General features: G+C 32.0%; 1 protein-coding gene across 4 annotated transcripts in view; it reads right to left on the reverse strand.

Moving 5' to 3' along the window:
- CACNA2D1 (calcium voltage-gated channel auxiliary subunit alpha2delta 1) overlaps positions 1-26096 on the reverse strand; it is a 643657-nt gene that overhangs the window by 170173 nt on the left and 447388 nt on the right. The gene's annotated exons all lie outside the window — the stretch shown is intronic.

The raw sequence follows: 26096 nt of genomic DNA on the forward strand, positions 1-26096 counted from the left end.
TTCCTAGGCACCATATTAAGTTAGGTATCTGTTCGTAAATTTTTGGAATCTAAAATGATTAGATTGTTATCATCATTACCACCAGATATAATAATGATGATGCCATCCTTCCCAATTTTTTTTGGATGGGATGTAAACAGAATCTTGGGATGAACTATTATATTGCTGCTATTTTCTTATATTTAAAACTTCATGAATTATTAAACAAATGGATAAAATAGCTCCTCTTTATATCTGAATTAAAATGTAATTATTTATTGGGCTTGCTGAAAGCAGTCTTAATACAACCCCACTAACAATCAAGCAAATAAAAATAATATTTACCTCATTCTATTTACATATTATTTGGAATTTTTATTAGACCTTTATTTTTTAAAAAAATAAATTCTTTGGAGCTTGGAGATTATACATATTTGGAATTTTATTAAAATGTTGTTTTTATATTTTTATGGATCAATGTATTGAGGAAATTCTGGTCAATTATGCAATTAGTGACAATGGTCTTAGTATGATACAATTTTTTGGTTGAATTATCTAGGGTTTTGAGTTGTTTTTATTTTTATTTTCTGAAATGTAGAGAAATATTTTCTTTCAGTCTATGAAACATAGGATGATTCTGATATGGAATTCTAGCCATAAGGCCATATCATATTATCAATATGATACATTTTTAGAGTTTCCTATGATATGTTATGTAGTTTACACTTGGTTTCTTGCATAATACACATTGATCACTAAGTTTTGGCTCTTTAAGAATAACTACTCAATGGAGTACTCTACTTTATGGAATGTCTCTTTGCTGACATGCCAAAGGCAAAGATCATACAGATGCCATCCATGAAGGGTATTTTGATTGCATTCTTGGATCTAATTTATTTTGCAAGCTCCATCCAGAGATAATATATTTCTGGTTACATTTGACAATTCCAATGACTTGTGTGTATTATCAGTTTTTACTAAGCATCAGTTCATGTAAGTCTCTCCAGGCCTCTCTAGAAATCATCTTGCTGAGATCATGTTTAAAACAATAAATGCCTATACAACACCACTGAACATATAATTTAAGAACATGGACCATATTTGGAAAGTATACTAACAAAAGCTATGAAATATTATTTAAGTGTGATTAAGTCACCCCAAGGTGATGACAATTATAGACATATTAACACTTCTGCATGAACTTAGAAAAAAAAAGATCTGAAGGACATCCTTAGAGCATATAATAAACAGTTCATAATCCTAAGGAAGTAATTTTAAAGAAATAAAATTGCTAAGTGAAATGAGCAGAATCAGGAGAACACTACACACAGCAAGATTATATGATGATCAATTCCAATGGATGTGGCTCTTTTTGATAGTGAGGTGCTTCAAGCCAATTCCAATGATCTTGTGAGGAAAAGAGCAATCTGCACTCAGAGAGAGGACTGTGAGGACTGAGTGTGGATGACAATGTGATATTTTCCCCTTTTTTGTTTGCCTGCATTTTGTTTTGTTTTTCATTTTTTTCCTTTTTGATCTGATTTTTCTTATGCAGCATGATAATTCTGGAAATATGTGTAGAAGAATTGCACATGTTTAACACATACTGGATTACTTGCCATCTAGGGAAGGGAATGTGGAAAGGGAGGGAAAAATTTGGAACACAAGGTTTTACAAGGGTGAATGCTAAAAATTATTTATACAAAATCTTTGAAAATAAAATGCTTTAATAAAAAGACATGATCTTCACATATAGTTTTGATTTTAAGAAGTGATGATTATTGCCTGAGTAGTGATAATAATTATACCTAAGCCTTCAGTACAAACCTGTAAATTTATCATTTCTTCTTAAACTTCTATAACATTTAACCTCTCCTGAAACTTTAGGAGGAAACTTTGGGGGAGGAGCATGAGAGGTAGAATTATAAATCAAATTATGGTTGGCAAAATTAAAAAAAATGTATTCTAAATTTAAGAAAATTCCTAAATAACTCTAAATCACTATATGGTAGGTAAAATGATTTTATATGAGAGCTTATCATGTCTGCCTAGTAACATGTTAGATAGCTGTGGAAATATCCAGAGAGAAAATGACATTGTTTCAAAGGCAAATATAAAATCTCATCATGACATGAGCAACTAAGGCATCAGCTAGTCAAAATTCTAGGGCTCTGAGTATCTAACTTCCCTGTTTTGAATCTCTAGACATAACACTTCTGCACTTCTTTCTTTTTGTTTATACTTTCATGACTACAGGTTGCAAGCTTTCTCTTCTACCCACAAGCCAGAAAGTCAATTTCACTATTATGAACATTGATAAGGTAGTATGGATACAAAGAGTGGGAAATGGATTGGCAATCACCTTTGTCACATACAACCCCATCTGTTATTTAGGATGGTTAGTAATTATACTTAATAAAGCATAATTTTCTCCCTTTCCCTTACTTTTGGGAGGAACATTTTCCAGTCTACCTAGATTTATTACCTGTCTAGAAGGGAAAAAAAAGAGTTTAAAAAAACTTTGAATAGTAAGCACTCCTATGTTTGCTACTTAAGTAGGAGACAATAATGCCCAGTGATTTCTTGGGGCAAATATTTATTTTTTATTTATATTCATCATTATTGCCTTGTGATGTCTCTTAAAACAAGCATATTACAGAACCATCTCCATTGAAGCCAGAACTAATGAGCAGTGTCTTGTTTGGATTGATGGATGTGCTCCAGTCAGTGTTTTCACACCAAAATCCATCTTATATTTCTACAGTGATTCTATCAATACTTATTGATCTTTTAGTCACTCTGTGGAAGTGCAAAGTTATATATCTGATTTAAAATGAAAGCTGCTAATGAAGAGATATTCCTTTCTCCAATTCATCCTATTAAGTAGGTAGGTAAATTGTAACAAATATTTGTAGGTCCAGAGAGCAAACTGCAAAAGTAGATTAACAGTGAAGTCTGTTACAACATGGGGATATAATTCAGTTTCTCATGTCTACATTTTTATAAGCTTAAATGGCTACTGCAGGAATTATTAAGTATATGATGTTAATAAAAACCCACATGTTCATAGAAAATAAGATTAAAAACACTCTTTGCAGTTAGATTTTCCTCTGCTTTCTCTGTAGGACATCAAATGAACAGAGAAATTGTGTTTGCAATTTGGACTGTATGGTCATTGTTAAGTGTTTCTTAGAGATAGATATTATAGTCCATACAAGTTTATAGCTCTCAGAAGAAAAATTACTTAACATAGATAGGAATATTATTTTTTATAACTGCTCACAAGATATGCAAGAATACAGAAAGACTTTTTAGATGAAGAATAAACTATGCCATAAAAATTCATTATGATGATAAGTTTATTAATGGAGGAATAGTGATGATAATGTTATTACAAATGTCAATGAAAAGTTACCTGAAGCTTGAGTTGGATGACCTGGATTGAATCTTAGACTACCTATATGAGATAATTTACTTTTAGCCTTAGTTTCTTTATCTATGAAATGATGGTATTGTATAAAATGACATTGATAATCTCTTTGGTCTATTATAATCAAAAGTGCAATTATTTCTAGAAGCAAGTTCTTGATATAAGGGGCAGTTCATAGCCAGGATATTTGTTATGTTCAAAGTTATATCAGTATTTCAGTAGAGTATTTTTTAAAGAACTAAACTTAGCAAAAGGGAGGGGAAAAATTAGTTTTTTAATGGCTTTCATTATTTTCCTCTCCCTCATCAGTCTCAATATCAGCTTTTCACTAGTTTATTATTGTCCATTATCCAGGAAAACACTTTTAGTATTTGTTCTTTTTCGTGTGCATAAATTTTTTATCATCATCTAATGTACACTTTTAACTACTGATTTATCAAGTCATAAAATATTACAGGATAATAGACTTAAGACTGAATGGGGCCTTGAGGCCATTCTAGTTATATCTCCTCATTTTATAGAAAAAGAAAATTGAGGCTCAGAGAGGATAGTGATCTCCCTAAATCAAGCAGGGAATAAAAGGCATAACTAAATTTTAACTCAGATCTTCTGAATCCAAATCAGTTAGTTAATAAAACAACAGGCACTTATTAATCATCTGTTTTGAAAGAACTTTACTAGGCATCAGTGATACAAAGGCTAAACTTTGTGTCTATCTTTTATAAGAGCTCCTATTCTACTAAAAACATGGCAGTATGGTACAGTTGTCAACATATTACTTTGGCCAAGAAAGAGTTTTGTTATGGTTTTATTTGTCCAAAACATGTTTGTTCTCTAAGGCTCTGTCCTAAATTGTCTTCTCATCTTACTCTTGCTTCATTCTCATCTTGCTTGCTGATCTCATCATTTCCCGAATAAGCTCTATTACTGTCCTTATGCAAATGATTTCTATGTCTGTAAAATGAGAACTCCTTTCTCTCCTAAGCCCAAGTCTTGCATAACCAAACTGCTTTTTAGAGATCTCTAATTTAATGTCTTATAAGCATCCCAAACTTAAAATCTCCAAAACTTAATGCATAATTCTTTAACCATTCCATACATTTTTTACTCTCAATAGTACTACTGTGTCCTTAGTCTTTACAAGGTCAATATTTTCATTGGCTCTTCATTCACTTTCAACCCTTATATACAATCATTTGTTACCTACTCCAAATCTCTGGCATATATCCACATTTCTGTACTGACATAGCCAATGCTCTAGTATAGGCTTTTATAATTTCAAGACAAGATTATTATTGTGCATACCCATTGATCCAGTAGTGTATCTCCTGGATCTGTATCTCCAAAAGATCATAAAAGAAGAAAAAGACCCACATGTGGAAAAACGTTTGTAGCAATTCCTTTTTGTAATGGCAAGAAACTGGAAACTGAGTGGATGCCCATCAGTTGAGGAATGGATGAATGAGTTATATGTGAATGTAATTAAATATTATTGTTCTATAAGAAAAGATGAATGGGCTAATCTCAGAAAAGCCTGGAAAGACTTTCATGAATTGATCCTAAGTGAAGGGAATAGAACCAAGAGATCATTGTACACAGTAACAAGATCATGTGATGATCAACTGTGATGGACTTGGATTTTTTCATTAATGAGGCAAGTCAAGGCAATATAATAGACTTGTGATGGAATACTTTTTTTTTTTAATAATAGCTTTTTCTTTTCAAATATATGCAAAGGCAGTTTTCAACATTCATCTTTGTAAAACTGTGTTCCAAAAGTTTCTCTCTCTCTTCTCCCTCTCCCCTCCTCTATTCATTCACCCTTGCAAAATCTTGTGTTCCAAATTTTTTTCTGCCTCCCTTCCCCTCATGTTCTTCCCCAGACAGCTAGTAATCTAATATATGTTATACATTGTACAATTCTTCTGTATATATATTTCCACATTGATCATGCTGCACAAGAAAGATTAGATCAAAAAGAAAAAAATGAGAAAAATGATATATGAATATAATATAATATTATTATTTTATAAGAAATGATCAGCAGAATGCCTGGAAAGACTGATGCTAAGTGAAGTGAGTAGAACCAAGAGAACAATGTATACAGCAACAGCAAGATTATGTGATGATCATGTCTGATGGACATGGCTCTTTTCAACAATGAGGTCATTTAGGCTAATTCCAATAGATATGTGATAGTGAGAGCCATCTACATCCAGAGATGCATATCTTTAGATATTGAGATCACAGAGATAGTGAGTTTAGGATGCTTATAGGACATCAAATTAGAGGTCTCTAAAAAAGTTTGGTAATGCAAGATCACAAGATAATATTTTCACCTTTTTTGTTGATCATATAATATTGTTGTTGCTGTGTATTTGTACTATAACTTGTTCAGCCATTCCTCAATTGATAGATATCCCTCCAACATTTATCTTATCTTTTCCTGTCATCTTAGCCCATCTGAGAGGTATGTAGTTTTACCTCAGAGTAATCTTAATTTGCATTTCTCTGATCAATAGTGATTTAGAGCATTTAGAAAACACTATCTAAAAAAGAGATGAAATTATTGTGATAGCAATAGCTTTCTAGTTGGTCTCACTGTCTCAAATCTCTCCCTGTTCCAATAAATTTTCCACTTAGCTGCAATGGTCATTTTCTAAAAGCATATATCAGATATGACCATGTTACCCCCACTCATCAATATATTCAATTGGATCTCTATTATCTATAGGATCAAAAAAAATCCTCTATTTGGCATTTAAGGTTTTTCAACTGCCCTTTTGTATTATGCAATCATGTGATTCTATCCACAATTCCTTGCACAAGATACTCCATATCTTGACTCCATGTCTTTTTTAGTGGTCATTCCTCATACCTACAATGATTTCCTTTTCTCTCTGCCTCCTCTCTTCCCTAGCTCTCATGTTGTGAAACTTTACCAAGTGCTCCTCTGCACTAATGCCAGTGCCTTCCCGCTGATGTAACCTTCCATTCATACTGTGCATACACTGTTAATGGACATTATTTTTGCATGTTCTATTCCTCATTTTAATGTAAGCTGTTTGAGGATTGCTACTATTTTTATTTTCATTATATCCTCACTATCCCCAGCCGCTATGGTAGCACAGTGCCAGACACAAAGTATATGTTTAATAAGTATTTGTTGTCCAACTGAATGTGATAGCATTGGTCATATGAATATATATCCATTGATGTTAAGCTGATTTTGAGAGCTGACTTTGATCAGATGGAAACAATTTATCTATTCCATTTCCCTCTAGTTAGTGCCTTGTTAACTGATTGCTATATTTCATTCTACACACCCATTTCATTCCTTTATTGTTATGTTTTAAACAAATGGATCTCCCTGCAAGGGATTATGTAAATTGTAGCTTTCAAATTGCATGTTTTAAATAGCTGTTAGAGATATTGCAAATAACTTTGGAGTTGACTTAATAAATTTTCCATGTGATCAAGTCAGGAATTTAATGATATGATCACAATACAACAGAATCACTTTGACCAAAATGCAAAATAAAATGTAGTTGAACAAAAAAATTATAATAATACATGCCAAAAATTGACAAGTTATCATTATGAAGCATCATAATTAATCTTCAGATAATAAGCAAGACCTTAAGAAAGATCTGACAGATAGACGTAGTATTATTGATTATTTCTAAGCAAATGTAGACTTTTTTGAAATGGAAAAGGCAACAATAAGACAGTTAACTGCTGTTATGAAGGAAAAAAAAAAACATTTGTCTTAAGATCTTCAAAAGAGGAGAGAAGCAAAAGTTAGAATAAAGATAATTCTTATGGCTGAAACCCATCTTTTTAAATTCAAGGCCATGCCAAAGCTATTTTCAGGAATTCAGGTGAGCTTGTAAAATATGAATATCATAATCAAACAATAAAAATATCCATTGATAATATTCTAGGAATTAAAAAAATTTCCAGCGGGTTTGGATGTCTTTTCCTTACTGAGGGAATGATAAGACTTGACAGATATACTGATTGACTAAGAAGTAGAGTTTTTCCTGCATTACAGAAATCCCCAAATGAAAATGGAATTCTATAACAGTCTTACAACAGGCAGCACACCATGGAAGGTTGCAAAATTTGTACAAAAGATAAACAGGTAAAAAGAGTTTGAGAATTTATCTGACTTAAGATTGTTTGAAAACTTATGGTGTATAATTAAGGCTAGACCTGGGAAAATGACTGTTCATCAAGGATATAGCTTAAGTCTGATGTAATATAATACACATTTCCATGATGAAAAATTTTCAAAACTCACACATTAATGTAAACTCAATATCAAAGTATGTAAAACATAGAAGATAGTTGCATCATAAAAGATTTTCCTTTCAAATGAAAAAAAATGTAAAATCTATTTTATAATAATGCATTCATTTATTTTGCTTTGTCCACATTATTGTCAATACATTGTTGTATGCTTAATAACATTCCAACATAGATATTGGATGTTATTGTGTCTATAGGAGGGAAAGAATACACTCTTCAAAGTTTCCAACTGTAATCATAATTCTAAAGAGAGTTAACTATCATGGTGAAAAAGATTATGTGAGGCACAGAAAGGAAAAGAACTAAGTGTTCTTCTTGTATGAGAAATTGAGTTAATTGTTAAGGAAAAAATCTTAAGGGATATTTTGAGTAAACTACCTTTGGTTTAGATTTTGGAAGAGACAATATATGAAAAGAACCCTTTAGTGACTTAAATTACCACTCTAAAATAATTGTTTTCAAAAGTTGAAGAAAAGTTGTGGCAGTATCATGTCTCCCCTTACTTTAGAAGATCACTGAGGTGAATCTATCTCTGAATCTTATCACCATACTGCAAACATTTATTTATTTTTTTATAATTACTTGCTATTAAGATAAATTATATAGAGTAAAACTTATGTTTAAATCTATGGGACTGGGAGATTTGAACATGTTTATGAGAGAAAAGGCAGTGAATATTTATAGACAAATGAGTTTGCTCTGTTTTATTTACAAACTAGGAAGGGACTTAGAGATAATTGATCAATTAATGAATATATAAACATTTGTAACAATTTTAAAGGAAATATTAGAACATATCCTTTGACTCCCTTTTTACTTGGTTGTAAGAACCGATAAAGAGAAGAGCCAAAAGTCAACAATAAAAAGAGATAAGGCATCTTATGATTCTCACAAAATTCAGAGAACAGTCATCCTCCACTCCATTGATGTTATAAATGGGCTATCCTCCTCCAAATCCCATTTTATAGATATAAACATGCATACAAAATAATCCATGATGATTTGTCTGATGGGAGTAGGGAGGAAAGCAGTGGCAGCTGGAAAGACATTACACATAGGTGGCTTTTGATGAATACTAAAGAAGAATAAGAATTCTAGGGATGAGAGGTAAGAATAAAGTATATTATAGGCAGAAGGGACACACCATGCAGAGGCACAGAGATAAGAATGGAGAATAGAAAATGAAGAATAATATGGCCCATTCCACAGAATATGCAAAAGTGACTCTTATGTAATGAAGTTGCAAAGGTAAGTTGAAGCTAGGTTGTAAAAGCCTTAAAATGCTGAGCAAGGGTTTATTTTGAAACTTTATTAAGACACTAAGAAACTATTTTGAAACTAGAAAGCCATGGCATTTTCTTTGAAAAGGAGGAGTCATATAAGTACAATATTTTGGGAAAATTACTTCAGCAGTTATGTGGAAAATGGACATTAGTAGGAAGAGACTTGACTTAGAAAAGTCATTCAAGAAGCAATTTTTTAGGAAAGGTGGTTGAGGACTTGAACTAGGATAGTAGTTGAGTGTGTGTGAATAGAAGGGGAGAAACATAAGTAATAGACTCTTTCCACTGAATCATATGGCTCCTAATTTTCCTGAGAAGTGAGATTTAACTCTTTGGGAATTATTATTTCAACATTTCTACTCATATCACTCAAATGTTAATGAGCTGAAATTGTAAACAAAATAAATAAGGAAAACAATGTTAGGTTTTGTTTGAATGTCTAACCTCTAACCATTAACAACCTTTAGGAATCAAAAAACAAACAAAAAAAAAAAGTATCTATAATCTGAAGATAATAGTTTCATTTTAATGTGAACACAAACACATATTTTAGAGTTTATAAAAGTTTTATAAATCTAGGAGATCTTTGATATTCATGGGCTTTCCATTAGAAAAGAAAAAAGATCCTAAGATTCATAGCTAGAAGGGATCAGCGTTGACATTAATGAAGTCCAGCTCCTATATTTTATCCATTAGAAAATTGTGGCCCAGAAAGGTAAAACCACTGGGCCAAGATCACACAGCTCATAAGTAACACATGGGAAATAGATTCTCCTAATCCAATTTCAGAGTTCTTTTGCCATTCCATATATTTAACTAAATGCATAATATTTTCACACACACACACACACATCCACACATACTTCATTTCCCTTCCTGCTGCTACATTCTTTGGAGGAAGGAATAAAGGTCTATCTACATCACCTTTTTCTGATCACAGCTTATATAGAGACCAATGGGAAGTCTAAAATATTTTTATCTTTCAAAATTCCCTGCTTTTCCCAGGAGGTCTTTCCTTGCCAAAGCAAACTTGAGTGTAAGGATTTGATAAGCCCCAACTAACTAAAGTTATTCATATTGTTATTCATGTTCAGATGTGTATGCTACACTCTCTTCACATGCTTTTGTGAAAATGATGGGTGAGACTGGACTTTTTTTTCTCCCAAAAGAAAGAAATCAAATTGTTCCTTACCAGCTCAAAGAGAGGGTTGGCTTGCTCGATAACTCATAAAAAATTAAACAGAAGCTACATCTTCTTGCTTTCATTTAATTTTATTTATTTTAAAAATCAACTATTGCAGCTATTCAAAAAAACACTATGATGTAATTGAACTGGAAAATCAACAATCAATTCATAACAAAAGAAAAAAGACCAAAAACTGTGTGGCATAAAACATAGTTGGGTGAAGCAGAAAACCTGATAAATAGTCTTACAATGAAATTTTTTTTTTTTACAAAAATGGATGTTTATGGGTTATTGCTACAGATGGAAAAGATGTACCATGCAGAACTTTCACTAATGTGTGAAATCTGGATAGTATATCAACAAATAAGATTAATATGGTATTTCATTTATATAGGCCATGCCAAGATTATAAAGAATTTGATTAAAATTTTACTTAAACTTTTTAAATGCTCTCTTGATCCTTTATTTTATTATTGTCCAATATCATAAAAGGATTTGCTAAAGGGATTTGTCATTTAGTTTGAATAGAAGCCTTGTACATTTGAAATGCCATTGTATAGGAAAAATATTAGACTTATTATTCTATGTAGTTTTTGCTGACAGAATTGGGTGGAGGGAAGAGGAATAGGAGGAAAAGGAGGAGGAAAGAGTGGTGACAGGAAGGAGAGAGGGAGAGAGGAAGAGAGTTGGGGAGAGTGGGAAAGAGAAAGTTTGGGGGGCAAAGATTTGACATTTGAAAATATCAAATTTTATATTTCCCAAACAAATTACATAATTTTCTTCAAAATGCCTCTGTTCCTAACTTCCTGATATATGTTGATGATATCAACATTTTTCTCCTAATCTGCAATCACTAAACCATTTCTTAGCATTATGTAATCCAGTTTGCTTTTTTACACATGAGAACAAGCTGGTAATAGAAAAAAGACATTTGTGCCTCTCAGGATGCTCCTGTAGAACAATGAGGAATAATATGTAGCCATTCTGACAGTTCAAGAGAAAGAGTGAATCAGATAATGCACATTTCACCAAAATTCAAGACTTTCTGTAGTCTAACTTTATTCTAATTTTCTAATCTCTTACTACTTCCCTTTAACTCTGTTAATGTTCCATTTTACTGGACTACTGATCCTCCAGTTTCATCCTGCCTTTAAGCATGTATGCATATTTGCTCAATTCCAGAAATGCAATTACACTTCATCTCTTTGTGTTGTAATCCTTTATTCAAGGTTCAGTTCAACTGCCACCTCCTCCTATGAGTGTTTCTCCTACCCTTCAGAAGCAATGCTACCCTTTACATTTTTCATACCATATTGTTTTCTTCTGGGTACTTAATCAAAGGAAGCTAGGATAAATGCTGGTCTTTGAATCAAGAACTCCTGAATTCAAATCTTGCCTCAGATATTTAGACATTAAACATTAGACAAGTCACTTAACCTGCATATATCTTAATTCACTGGAGAAGAAAATGGCATACCACTTCACTGTCAAGAAAACCTCATGGATAGCAAGGTCCATGGGATCATAATGATTCAGACATGACTGAATGACTAAACAACAACAAATACTTAATGATATAATGATCAAACTTAATTACCTTTAACTTTTATTATGGTTTTCCATGAGTGTTCATTTTCTCTATAACTAATAGTATATAAGTAATATAGCAAGAGAATAGCTTCTTATAAACAACTGTCCATTTTCATTTTCTTATTCCCTAGTCTTCTATCTTCTAATGACAAAATTCTTCAGTTGGAGGGTTTATAAGATCAGAGATTTGGAGTTGGAAGAAATAGAAGTCCATTTATCTCATTTTACAGATGAGGAAACTAAAGCCAAGGGAAGTTAAATGAATTACTGAAAATTACACAAATAAGAAGTGTCATAGTTAGGACTGGAACCCAGGTCCTTTGACGTCATAATCAGGATTCTGAAAACTTATTTTGATAAACTTGTTGCATCTTGTTGGGCTTCTCAAGCCCTATGACTTGTGCCTCAATATTTCTCTCTGGATTTTATTATTTTAATATTCTAATTATTATAATATTAAATACATTGCATTATATTCATATATTATATATATATATATTATATTCATATATTAATATTACAGTATAATAATATTATAATAAAATTTTACCAAAGGCCAAAGGCATAACAACAAAATATTTAATTAAAATACATTAAAGATGACAATAATTATAATCATGGCATATAAATAGAAAAAAAATGTCTTTTTAACAGATTTTTTTCTCCAAATACTGCAAATCAGATTTCATGCATATATACTTTAATTCACCGAATTCAGCACCCCTCACCAAGCATGCATTAAATACTGCATCAGAGAAACAAAGATGAAATGTGTAAATCCCTGTAATGAGGGAGCTTTTTGTTACATTTGATACAAAGCAATTCGACACCAGTAAACTCCTGCTATGTACAAGGAATGTTGCAATCTAGGAGGGAAATGAGATGTGTATTGCAATAAAAATAACATAAGAGGCTCTTCATTATCTCTACAACGTGAACATTGTAGATGAAAGTACTATGAGTCTTGATCTAAATAAACACATTGCTCAATTGGATTTCCTGACTCTATATACCATATGTAGCATGGTGATCTTTCTGGGCCTATTCTGCTGTTCTAAAATAACCTATTATAAATCATCCAACATGTTCAGATTTTTTCACATAAATCTGAAAAAAAATTCAGTAGGGTTCATATTTGTAGAAAATGACATTTGAGAAAAATGTGCTATTTTTTGAACACCAACAAAAAATTTTTCCCTTGAGGAATGAAAAATCCAACATGTTTTTACTTTCTCCTACTGAAGAGTAGAATACATTTCTTAGAATTTGATATAGGGTGTCCCAACAATCTCAATACAATTTTAAGCTTCAATAACTTAAAAACACGCTAAGACTGTTTGTGACATCTTGTATTTCAATGATTAATAAAAGTTAAAGTTCATGTTTGCAGGAGCATGGAAGAGCTAATGTCCCTAAACATTGCAGGTATATTTCATTTCAATTTGATCTTTGTCCTATTTCATGGCACTGTCTTTGGAATACACAAACACACACACATATGCATATGTATGTATATGTATATCAAGTCTATATATTATTATACATGTATGCATATATATGTGAATGTAAGATGTGTATTCCTGAGAAGTTCCACTTTTAAATTGGAAAACACAAAGTTAAAATTCTTTTAGGAATTAAAAATGAGGTAATTTTCAAAGTGCTAATTTTAAATAATCAATTATTGCTATATTAATATTCTCTTATTTAAAAAAACTTTCCTTTCAATGATATATTGTCTAGGTTAATTTTGTTTTTCAGAATAGAAATATTGATTGCTCTTCCTACAATTTTTACTATTGCTATTATTGCTACTGCTGCTGAGTTCAGTTTTTAATTCCTCAAACCCAAGAGCTTCACTATTATTTGATGACACTCATCCATTTTCATACTGGTAGCATTGGTGCTCTTTTTTGAAGTATTGGGAAAAGAAAAATCTGGAAGACTGTTATTGAATTACAAGAGTGTTTGGATTATAAACTAAATTAGAATTAGCTTTTCATTATAAATTAGTTGCAGCTACTTTTAATATGTGAAACTGAAATAATATCTAAAGATATTATTAGCTTGGTTCTCTTAACATTTTTTGGATTCTAAAAGCACAACTTTAATACTTCAGTAGCTTTAGATAAAAGAGAAACCTCTACGTGTGAGATGAATAATTCCTCCCAATTCATTCTCTTTTCTTTCTTCCCTATCTTAACCAATTTTGGTTAGCCAGTTCAACTTGAAATTAAATACTTCTCCTTATCCAGACTCCTGATCACATTATCCACTGACATTTTACTAAGTCTCATTGCATGATTCCCAATATCTTTTGCTTCACTCCTACATATATACTATGTACTGAAAAGAGTTAAGAAAATCATGCAACTATTCCAACTGGACATATTACAAAGTTATTTTACACAACTTTTATTGATTCCTCACTACTGCTAGGCAATCTTTCTACAACTTCCCTATAAATTTTATTTCCCTTTCCCTTTTCTTCTCTTTCCCCTTCTCTCTCTCATCCCTTGCCCTTCTCCTTTCCTTTTTATTTCTTCATTGTTCCCTCACTCCCCCTCCCCTCCCCTCTCTTCTCTTCCCTTTTCTTCTCTGCTCTCTTCTCCACTCCTTCCATCCTTCACTAGAGATCTTTTGGAAGAGAATGTATGACTAATTATTGGGGATGCTAGAGAAGAATAAAGTATTCTTTGATTAATTCGCATCTTGTCCTTTCCTTCTTTTAAGAGCCTGTGATTTGTTCTATTTTTTTAAGTCAGAGCTAATAATTATAAAGGGCCTGTATGTATCTCTCTTTGCAAATTGCCTATTTATACTATGATGTATGTATATTCATATTTCCACATTAAGGGAACAGATATTACCTATGCCTAAGTCTATAAATGACACTAGAGGCACTTTAGAGGCTCTGAAATGTCTGTTAGAAAAAGAATATTTCATCTATCTTATATTTGTAGTCATAGAATTATAGAATTGTAGAGCTGGAGGAGACCTTAGAGGTTACTTTTAAGTGATTTCACTAAATAAATGTGAATTATTTTTTGTCTGCAGTAGTTAACACACAACCTCTATCCAGGAAGACCCAATTAAGATTCAAATGCATCAACCCCTTAGTGTGGATTAGTTTATGGCATTAATTGCATACCAGCAACCAGGACCTTGAAGGAACAAATATTACATAAAATTATTAACTCTTTCCAGGTAAAGTTTAGAATTTAGAAGAACTCAACTATGATAAGGGAAGGTAGGGAAGAGTAATTGGAACACTGGGTGCTCAAGGAAATTATATACACCAAAATTCTTGCTAGGATTAGAACTGTAAACAAATATGGAAGAAAGAAGGATGAAAATAAAATATCACTTTGATGGGGTAACAAAAAATAATTGTACTTGTTCACTCCCTAGTTCAGTATATTTATGTCAATTTTTAAAATGTAATATTAAGCATAACTTTCTACATTTTGTACACTTCTACATCTATTTGCTTGAAATAGTCAGTACATTTATTCTCTAAGCTGGGTACATGGAGCAAATTAAATTAATTCTGGGAGACAGAATTTGGGGGACAATCCCCTTCTCACAAACATGGTCAGTCAGGTTCTGTCATTTAATGATATTATTATTGTAATGACAACAGTATTTTTTGTTAAATTTCATTTCAAAATTTAGCTAGTGCCAATATGGCATAATCACATGGTTTTCTGTAATAACATCCCTCTTTATAGACAGACTGTATCTACTCAGGGACAACAGTTTAATGACTATCATAAAGAAATCATATTGTATTTACACATAAAGAACCATAACTAGTATGGGGATCAATTGGGCATTGCAACAGTGTTAGCATGAGGGTAGGGTTGGGAAGATGCATCTTCCACATGGCAACCAGCATCCTCATTCCCCCATCATCTTCTGGGTCCTAATACCAGGTATGAAAGCTTGATTGCTCCATTTTCTGCTACTTCTAACTCATAAATACATACATTTTGCACAGGTGAAAAATATCTTAATATGGCTAAATGCAAATTTGAAATGTCCTGTTCTATGCCTCACGGTAAAAGCTGAAGGTGGTTATAGCAGTGAAGAGATCATAGACAGATACTCTATGATATAAAATTCAACCTTGGATCAAGTCATTGAGACTTTCCTCAATTTTATGACTGATAAAATTAGGTTTGAGGAAACTGAAGACCAGACCTCTCTGCATACCCTTCCATCTATATGTCAATTATTCCATACATCTAGCAATATATTGACAGGAGATATGATCTTTAAATGGCATGTGTGATCTATTTTATTTCTATATAAAAACACTTTATGTACTGGAGTATTTTGTACTTGGTGAGAGAAATGATTATTAATAACCAATGATTTGGGAAGATTCAGATTTTTTCCTTTTTAGAAAATTCTTTTTTCAAGATCACCATTTCTGAGGATTAAGCTAATCTCTTTTAGGCAGAACCTAATCAGTCACTGCCATTGTGTTCTGCTCAAGTTTAGGTGATTTTGAATAGATTGCCCAAGGCTGAGGGAAATTGAGAAGTGGATGACACAATCAAAATTCAGGCCCAGCCCCTCATTGTAATATTTATTCTCTCATTAATTATTAACCAGAGTTGATTATCATCTTTTTGATGCCTTTGTTCTAAGAGAGAGAATGGCCAAATGATCATTCTTTTATTAAAATGCTGATATTATTTATAAAAATGGTTAAATTAGCCAGAAATTATGTCTTTTGAATCTTTTAAACTGTCATACTTGGCAATAGATTTGCTTTATACTTACAAAATACCTTTTTATCTGTTATATAAATGAAAGGAAACAAGAGGAAACTACACATTATATACCATTATATACCAATATCACCATTTCCTTAGGACATTTGTAATATAATGAAATCGCAGACCAAGAATCTCAACTTATTGTGCTATCTACCTCATGGGGGCATTAGAAGAAAGGCATTTTACAAACCTTAAAGCTTTATATAAATGGGAGCTTTGTGAGTTTTAAAGATGCATACAGGCACTTATTTTGAAACAGTTTAGTTTGTCTTTCCAGCTATACTCTTCCTGTGAATCATGGATAAGGATTGTGGATATAATCATTATATGAAGCCTCATCATCATAAAAAATCTTTTTTATAGCTCAACCTCAAACATTTTTTCCTCTTTCTTCCATTTGGGCTTCAGGCTTTGGGCAGTGTGAAAATAAATGAACCTTATCTGATGAAAAAAATTTAAATAAATTACAAAACCAATAATTGTGCCTTGGATATATGTCTGAATTAATGAATGAATTGAGTAAAGTAAAAATCTCTTATAATAGCTCAAAATCCAAATTCAAGTCCACGAAGACAAGGTAAGCTCAGTTGCGATTATTGGACTAAGCTTTGTAGCTAGTTTCTTTTTGTTTTATTGCAAACTAATGAATCTCTTTAAGTCCTGTAATATTCACATTTAATTTTAATTTCTTCAGTGGTGCTTGATCAGAATTGGAACTGATTACATGAAGGCAAAATCTTCATGAGACAGAAAAGCTGAATTAAAGACAAATGATCTTTATAAAACTGAGTTTGCTTTGGCTCAGCAAAATGTAGAGATCACAAAAATGAAAAATTTTAAAAAACAAGTGCTATTGATTTAGCACTTAAAAGCTTATAAATCTCTTTAGATAAATCATCTCAGAGCCACCCTTTCCATGGTCTTGTGATGCAAATTTTATAGGTGTATTAAGCCCATGTATATAAGGACACTGAAACTCAGATGTATGAAAATCATAGTTAACAATGCAAAGAGTTTGAGCTCCAAGTTCAATATTCAATCCATTATACTATACTGAATCTTTTGTTTGAAGTATATATATTCCCAGCTTAGATCCACTATACAATAGTATTTGCTCATTACTAGGCATATGACACTTTGTAGGATATTTTTTTGGTTCTTGTTTAGTTATTTTAGTCTTGTCTAACTCTTTATGAATTCATTTGGGTTTTTCTTGGCAAAAATAGTGGTTTCCTTTTCTAGTTTATTTTACAGAAGATGAAATTGAGGCAAACAGGGTCAAGTGACTTGCTCATGGTGACACATGTCCTTTTCTTTATTACACTACTTTTTCTTTTTTTAAAATTTAAAATATTTAAAAATTAAATGAAGCTTTTTGTTTTCAAAACATAATTTGACATTAACCCTTGCATAGCCTTGTGTTTCAGATTTTCTCCTTCCCCCCATCGCCTCCCCTAGATGGCAAGCAATTCAACATATTTTAAACATCTTAAAATATATATTAAATCCAATAGGTATGAACAAATTTATGCAATTCTCTTGATGCACGAGAGAAATCAGATTTTTAAAAAAGAAAGTAAACGAGTAAGAAAATAAAATGCAAACGAACAACAACAAAAAGAGTAAGAATGTTATGTTGTGATCTACATTCAGTTCCTATAGTTCTCTCTCTAGCTGTAGATGGTTCTCTTCATCACGAGATCATTGGAACTGTCATCAATCATCTCATTGTTGAAAAGAGTCGCATTCATCAGAATTGATCATCATATAATATTGATATTGTCATGTACAATGATCTTCTGGTTCTGCTCATTTCACTTAGCATCAGTTCATATAAGCCTCTCCAGGCCTTTCTAAAATCATCCTCCTGATCATTTCTTATAGAACAATAATATCCCATAACATTCAAATACCATAACTTATTCAGTCATTCTCTAACTGATGGCCACCCACTCAGTTTCCAGTTTCTTGCCACTACAAAAAGGGCTGCCACAAACATTTTTGTGCATGTGGGTTCCTTTCCTTCTTTAAGAACTCTACTGGATCAAAGGGTATACACAGCTTGATAACTTTTTGAGCATAATTCCAAATTGCTCTCCAGAATGGCTGTATCCATTCACAATTTCACTAACAATGAATTAGTGTCCCAGTTTTCACACATCCCTTTCAACATTTATCATTACTTTACTTGTCATTTTAGCCAATCCGAGAACTGTGTAGTGGTACTTCCAAGTTGTCTTAATTTGCATTTCTCTGATCAATATTGATTTAGAGTATCTTCTTATATGATTAGATATAGTTTTAATTTCTTCATCTGAAAATTGTCTGTTCATATCCTTTGACCTTTTATCAATTGGAGAATGGTTAGATTCTTATAAATTTGAATCAATTTTCTATATATTTTAGAAATAAGGCTTTTAATAGAACCCTTAGATGTAAAAATAATTTCCCAATTTACTGCTTCCCTTCTGATCTTATCTGCATTAGTTTTGTTTGTACAAAAAATTTTAACTTAATATAATCAAAATTGTCTATCTGGTATTCAATTATGAATTCCAGTTCTTCTTTGGACACAGATTCCTTCCTTCTCCACAGATCTGAGAGGTAAACTATCCTATGTTCCTCTAATTTGCTTTTAATATTACTCTTTACATCTAAATCAAGAATCCATTTAGATCTCATCTTGGAATGTGGTGCTAGGTGTGGATCGAGTCCTAATTTCTTCCATAACAGTTTCCAATTTTCCCAGAAGTTTTTGTCATATAGTGAATTCTTATTCCAATAGCTGGGGTCTTTGGGTTTGTCAAATACTACATTGCTGTAGTCATTGCCTATTTTGTCCTATTCCACTGACTGACTACTCTGTTTCTAAACCAGTATCAAATGGTTTTGATGACTGCTGTTTTATAATATAGTTTTAGATATAGACCAGCTTCATTAGCATTTTTTTTCATTAATTCCTTTGAAATTTTTGATCTTTGTTCTTCCAGGTGAACTTTGTTACTATTTTTTCTAGATCTGTAAAATAGCTTTTTGGAAGTTTGATCGGTATGGCATGAAATTAGATTAATTTGGGTAGTATTGTCATTTTTATTATATTCACTCGGCCTAACCTTGAGCATTTGATAGTTTTCCAACTGATTAGGTCTGACTTTAATTATGTAGAAAGTGTTTTATAGTTGGGTTTGTATAATTCCTGACTTTCCCTTGGCAGATAGATTCCCAAATATTTTATACTATCAACAGTTATTTTGAATGGAATATCTTTTTGTATCCTTGCTGCTGGACTTTGTTGGTAATATATAAATATGCTGGATATATTTTGTATCCTGCAATTTTGCTAAGGTTGTGAATTGTTTCTAGTGGTTTTTTAATTGATTTCTTAGAGTTCTAAGAATATCATGATATCATCTGCAAAGAGTTGAAATTTGATGTCCTCATGATACACTCTAATTCTTTTAATCTTATTCCCAAAGCTAACATTTCTGATACAATATTGAATAGTAGTGGTGATAGTGGACAGCCTTGTTTCACTCCTGATCTTATTGGGAATGGTTCTAGTTTGTTCCTATTACATATGATGCTTGCTCATGGCTTTAAATAGATGTTACTGATCATTTTAAGGAAAAGTCCATTTATTCCTATACTCTAAAGTGTTTTTAATAGGAATGGGTGTTGGATTTTATCAAATGCATTTTCTGCATCTATTGAGATACTAATATGATTTTTGTTAGTTTGGTTATTGATATAGTTGACTATGCTGATAGTTTTCCAAATATTGAGCCAGCCCTGCATTCCTGATATAAATCCTACTTGGTCATAGTGTATTATCCTGGGGATGACTTTCTGTAATCTTGTTGCTAGTATTTTATTTAAGATTTTCACATAAGTATTCATTAGGGAAATTGGTCTATAATTTTTTTTTTCTGTTTTCATCCTATCTGGTTTAGTTATCAGCATCATATCTATGTCATAAAAGGAGTATGGTAGGACTCTTTTCCCTATTTTTTCAAATAGTTTATATATATGTTGCACAACAATATATATGACCAGATTTTAATTCAGTAATAGGAGTCCTCCAGACTTCAGGACACCACAGTGTCACCTAGCTGCTCCTCTGTTTGAGAGGGACACTAGAATATGACTGAAAATGACTGAACAAAAATATTTCAGAATAAAGGTAAGAGGTTAAGAGCTACTTTTGGTTTATGTCACTAGAAATTATCATATAAATCAAGATTTCTATTTCTATTTCGGTAGTGATACCACTGCTTTGAAACTTCTGATGTTTCAGAAATATGAGACATTCATCAACACTACAGCCAAAAAAATCTATACCATGGTAAATTTATATTGACCATGCCAAAATTTTCTCCAATACATAGAGTTTATGAAATGTACATGATAGTCATTTGGAGAAAAGCAAAAATTCATGCAAAGAGTTGGCTTTGGGAAGAATAAAAGATATTGAGAACCAGTATGTAGTGTAGTATATGAGGTATTTAATTTGGAGTCAGGAAGACCTAGGTTTGAATCTATTTTATATACCCATGGCAAGTCATTTAGATTCTAGGTCTCAATTTCTTTATCTGTAAGCTTCTGATAGCTTCTAAAGTAACATTTAAAATTCCTATTATCTAAAGTCATTTGAAAATGTGTAGCTTGAAAGAGGAGGTATGCAATTTGAGGATGACAAGCAATTCAATCTAAGTAGAATTGAAAGCAAACAAACAAGGGGCAACTATGTGGTATAATAGATAGAGTACTGGCCCTGAAATCAGAAGGACCTCAGTTCAAATCTAGCCTTAGAGAATTGACACAATAGCTGTGTAGCCCTGAGAAAATTACTTAACTGTGATTGCCTTACCAAAGGAAAAAGAAAATAGACAAATGAGAGGAAGGGAAGGGGGTAGAGAGAGAGACAGACAGATAGACATTTGTTCTTTTTAAACTATATTTTTCAGAGTGCAACATGGAGAAAAATCAATCAACTACAAATTCAATTGGAAACATCATTATTAAAAATTTATTATGCTATATGGGGCCAAGTATTGTTCTGGGTACTAATATATATGTATGAGAAACATAAATAACAATAAGAGCATAAAAGGAAACCTGTGAAAAATGTCAAATAAGGAAAAAAAAAGAAAAATGTCAAATGGGTAGTATAGGAAAATTTTTTTTTACAGTTATTTAGAAAAGGATGGCATTACTATTGGCAAAATGACTGAAAAAACAAGATTTTCATGGAATGGTATAGTTTTTTGACATAAAACATGCTGGAGAATAATGCATTATAAATCAGAAAACTTCAGTGAAAGCTGTGTGACCTTAGGCAAGTCACTTAATCCCTATAATCCTCAGTTCTCTTGGCAATAAATTTAGGGATAATAATATTGTATCAGCTTATATTACAAGATTATTTTGAGGTTCAACTGGAAAAATTCATTTGAAAGAACTTAGAAAACTGAAAGTGCAACATAAAAAGAAAATATTAATAGGATTTAGATAAGCACAGTAAAAATCATAGAGGCATATCAGTTTGAACAAAAGAATGGCTTATTGGGAAGAACCTGTGAAATAAATGCCATATGAGGTATTATTAGAGATAGACAAAATTATGCATTGATGTTTGATCCAGATGGGCTTGAATCACAAGATACGGAATTTAATTTTTATCAATAGATAAAGCATGATGTGTTTAATAAAAATTTACTGATTGGCTGACTATTCTAGCTATTCAAACTTTATGACATGGGAATGGTATATAGAACTATGTCTAGGATGCAACAGTGTAGTAAGAATTTCCAATCATTTTGAATCACTCAACTTATCAGCATCTTTGATGCATTGCAATATATGAATCAATTGATAAACATTTATTTAGTGCTTATTATATGCCAGGAACTACATAATATGTTTATATATTCATATATATGTGCATATATATATATGTGAGCATGTTTATATAAAATGTAATAATGTACTAACATATTGTACACATTATTAAATATGCATAAAATAAAAATTATGGAGGAAATATAAAGAAATGAATATCTAAAATTAATATTATTTATTAACAAGACATCTCTGGTCATTAGAATTATCATTATTATTAATTGTAATAATCATAGTGCAATCAATGTGATTGAGTATGTTTCATTATTTTTTTTAACATATCCCAGAGGATATGGCATACTTGTATGCAATGTAAGTAATCATTGTTTTAGTAATTAATTATTCAGTTAGTTTGATGATTGTAGTCAAGCAAATGAATTTCAAAACTGAAAAATTATTTCCTTCCATTAAAAAAATACAAAATTCAGGTAGATAGGGCATTTACTCATCTATTGCTGCCTCAGGATACAAAGCAAACCAAAAAGAATCTGTCACTGTAGCCAGGTTGTCTGGGGTACAAGATATATCTACATTTGGAGGTATTGGCTACAAAGATGACTTCAGCTACCTGTGATCTACTTATAACCATTTGGTTATTACCTCCCCCAAAATCCCCATCTCCTCATCCTAATGCAGAAAGAGATAGGTTAGAAACTTGCACAATAATTTAGGACTGGTTAGAGTATGGGGAAGTGGGGGAAGAACTATAAGATAATAAGGCTGATGATGGGAGGGTTTGTGCTATGCCTTCAAATTTGTCATGACAGGGAGAGATGGGATTCATCTTCTTATTTGTCAGTCTCATGCTCAGAGGCTCACTAGTTACTTCCCTGGGATGGGAGGCACCATATCACTCTGGAGACCACTGGTCTAGAGGCAGGGAGATTTAAAGCAATGTAGTAAATGTGATGAGGATCTGAAGTATAGTAATAGTACTATAAATGGAAAAGTAGGATGTAAATTTAAAAATAAATGTCACAAAGAAAGCTTCCACTGTGACTGGACTTGAGTGAGAAGGAGAATTCAGAAATAATGTAAGGTGTGAGTCTTAAAGAAAGTTCAATAATCCTAAAATTCAAAGTACAAATAACATTTAATACTACAAATTTTTTAAATGAGAGCCACTCAAGACTCACAGGTTTCAAATCTTCTTACTAATGAAAGTAACTAAAAAGGCAATATAAAGAGTAATAAAAAAAGATTTAAGAGTTATAGTGAGCAAGAGATCATGTTATTTCTAAACATAGGGTGAGTTCTTTATAAGAATTCTCTTTATTTACTTATTCAGCCAAGCTGAAATCAGAGATACTACCTTTTCCAGAACAAAAATTCTGTTTACAAATTTATAAGATGATAAATGGGAGTCATTTTATTTCCAAATAATTTTGTTTTTTATAGAAATGAAAAGATTTACAATATTTATTTTTTCTGAATGCACACTAAAATATGTGAATATATATATATATATTATATACAACTTGATGACAATTATAATTTAACACTTGAAAAATAAAAGATTGGAGAAAAGACTAAAAGTCAAAGAGGTATTTTCTTTGTGGTCACAGTCAGTTTAAAAATAAATTTAAAAAAGCAAAGGAAAAACTCCATAATCTTTGCTTGAAATTAGAAATTCTTGAAAAAATAAGTTTCTTTTGGCCATGAAATTCTATCAGTAAAAGTAGGCTGCAGGTAAAACCTGAATGTCTCAGAGACATGGAGAAATACATGGCAGAAGGTGAAATCCTGCAGCTCAAAACAAAAACTCTGGGATTTGGATAGTGAAGATATCTGGATGGTGAAAATGATTTTTATACTGCTGAGGGAAGGCTGAGAAACTCTGTCTTAATTTTTTTCCAGAAAGAAGACTCTGGAATAAAAGTTTGTATGACTGATTTTCTTTTTTTGTGGAAGACTTGTTCTGAAATACTAAGGCAGAAGAAGGACATTCTCTTTGCTATCTCCCTGCACTTAAACTCCCTAAAGGAAGAGGCCTGGTTGGAGTAAAATGAAGTTGAGATGAACAAAAGGATAACTAAGTCAGACATTTTCTGTGATTTCACTATTCATTATGATATTGTGAATTCCTGATTTTTTTTTTTTACATAAAACTATTACATTTTATAACTGTTCTATTTATGAGGGTTGGGGTCCCTTTGACCAAGATTTGTGAATCAAGGTCAGTCACGGGTTGGACAATTAGGAATCTTAAAGGGACCCCAACCCTCATCACTATGACTGATGTTATCAATAATATTTGGAGGGACTAAAATGGAGGAGGCCAGTGACTAACTGGGATTTAGTATAAAAAGTAGATAAAAGGGATCTCACCTCTAAGCTTAAATAGTTAGGATCTTTAAAAAAGCCTAACTTGGGTGTTCTGAACATATCAGAAATTGTTGTGATTTGCACAGTCATTTTTGATAAGTTTTTCTGAAGCAGAATTAATTTTGTATCAAGGCTAGTAGCTAGGGTAGCACAATGAGAGAGATACATAGAAGTGAAACAAGTTATCTCCCCTTACTGTTGTTGTTGTTTTTTTTTTTTTTAACTTCTATCATGCTCAATAGAGAGAGGCAATGACTCACAAATATAGTTAATGGGAGGAGGAAAGCCCAGTCCTAAAAGTTCACAGGTGTGTGGGGAGAGGAGGGAAGAAGAAAGAGCTCATCTCTGACTTTGAGTTTCCTTGTAAACTTCCAATCTTTGCTAGATAGTGACACCTGCTGGTTATATGCGTGTCAAAAGCCAATCTAAACAGGAAGGTAAGATTAAGTAGGAAAGAAAATCACTGAGTGCTACTTTCCATTTTGCGTAGCCAGTGGATAGTTTGTTTTCATATGATATTAAGATGATGTCAGAATTGATCATATAGGGTTTCAGATCTATTGTATTCATGTTATCAGGAGTCTTTAACAGGGAATAAAGAAAAGTGATTCATGATTTCTTCAATTAAAAAAAATACAAAAACATATCAAAAATATAATTCATCCTGAAGTCAGGAGTACCCGAGTTCAAATGTGACCTCAGATACTTAACACTTCCAAGTTGTGTAACCCTGGAGAAATCACTTTATCCCAATTGCCTCAGCCAAAAAACAAAACAACAACAACAATAACAAAAAAAAAAAAACAAAAAAAAACACAAAAAAACCATACTTTTTATTTCTAAATAGTAATATTTATCTTTAAAATCAGCACTAATCAGTGAATTCTGCAAAAAGCCATTACATTTTTTCTGTTTCTCTGAGGGTAAATCAGAATAATAATTGTATCCTTGAATTAAAGTGTCATATTATTGTTAAGGGCACAATAGATACAGTGCTTTCCCAGAAGTCAGAAAGACCCATCTTAAATTCAAATCCCCTTCTTCAGATATTTACTAGCACCATAATCCTGGATAAGTCACTTAACCCTAATTGCCTTAGTGTCTCATCTGTAAAAAAAAAAAAAAAAAAATGACCTAGAGAAGGAAATGATAAACCACTCTAGTACCTTTACCAAGAAAACCCCAAATTGGGTCACGAAGAGTCAGGCATAATGGAAAATAACTTAATAAGAACTATTGTTAAAAGACCTATCATTTCTTCATCACTTCCCACCCCCTCCCCATCACCAGGTTACTTTCTCTGTGAATTC

The sequence above is a fragment of the Sminthopsis crassicaudata genome, chromosome 5, assembly GCF_048593235.1.
Source record: "Sminthopsis crassicaudata isolate SCR6 chromosome 5, ASM4859323v1, whole genome shotgun sequence".
Taxonomy (NCBI): domain Eukaryota; kingdom Metazoa; phylum Chordata; class Mammalia; order Dasyuromorphia; family Dasyuridae; genus Sminthopsis; species Sminthopsis crassicaudata.